Source organism: Homalodisca vitripennis, unplaced genomic scaffold (genome assembly GCF_021130785.1).
Source record: "Homalodisca vitripennis isolate AUS2020 unplaced genomic scaffold, UT_GWSS_2.1 ScUCBcl_3489;HRSCAF=9049, whole genome shotgun sequence".
In the NCBI taxonomy this organism is placed as follows: Eukaryota; Metazoa; Arthropoda; class Insecta; order Hemiptera; family Cicadellidae; genus Homalodisca; species Homalodisca vitripennis.
The window spans coordinates 37,202-38,077 of record NW_025779608.1 but is presented as its reverse complement, the minus strand read 5'-3'; the positions used below and the strand labels follow the sequence as shown (position 1 = coordinate 38,077).

Sequence of the window (876 nt, the reverse complement as noted above, 5' to 3'; positions counted from 1 at the left end):
AGGACAGGAAAAATAATAATTTAATAATGTAATAATAATATAAGAATAAAAAGTTGTAAATAAGGTTATGGTACAAGGAAACAGTAAAAATAGTATTTCTTACAAATTTTTAAATACATTTTAAAATGTTTTATTTGTTTTATATAAAGTAAACATCAGTATTATTTTACTTCGTCAATATGAATATGCCAATTATTTACTCTGTTGTAAACATACTCTAAATAAGCTTCCCGTGGCATCAATATATTTCGAACATAATTATATAATAATTTATAATAATAATACATGAAATAATGATTAAACATTTCAATGGTGTTAACAAATTTTAACGCGTTTTGAACCTGAGCACTCAAATGACAGTCGACATATTGTATCAGGAAGTGTCCTGAAATTATCGAACTCACCATTGGGTACATAGAAATTGCCTGTATTGTGTTAAACACCTCTGTAGTTTACACTTCTAATATTTGCATAGTAACATTTAAAGAAAACTTTTGTTAATTAGATATTGTCAATAGTATAGTCAGGATGGCCGAAGCGGTCTAAGGCGCTGCGTTCAGGTCGCAGTCCACATCTGTGGGCGTGGGTTCGAATCCCACTTCTGACAAAACATTTTTTTAACATTAGAAAGTATAGTGATTTAACTGCAGTAATTAACATATATTACTGTCACAAATAAGAAAAAATATTTGATTTTTTTTTTTAATACATCGTAAATTTTACTAATAAAAATAATTAACCGATACAATTTGGACTAACAATGAAGTTTTCTCATGTATGTGTTAGTGTTATCAAAATTAGATGAATAGTGTTGATAAAATTATTACTTGAAAATACAATAAAGTCAAGGTTGTTTTTGAATTTATAAGATTGTTT

General features: G+C 26.8%; 1 non-coding gene across 1 annotated transcript; it reads left to right on the top strand.

Moving 5' to 3' along the window:
* The first annotated feature begins 522 nt into the window (after positions 1-522).
* On the top strand, positions 523-607 carry Trnal-cag. Its single transcript has one exon. It is a non-coding gene; the product is annotated as a tRNA-Leu (tRNA).
* The last annotated feature ends 269 nt before the right edge of the window (positions 608-876 follow it).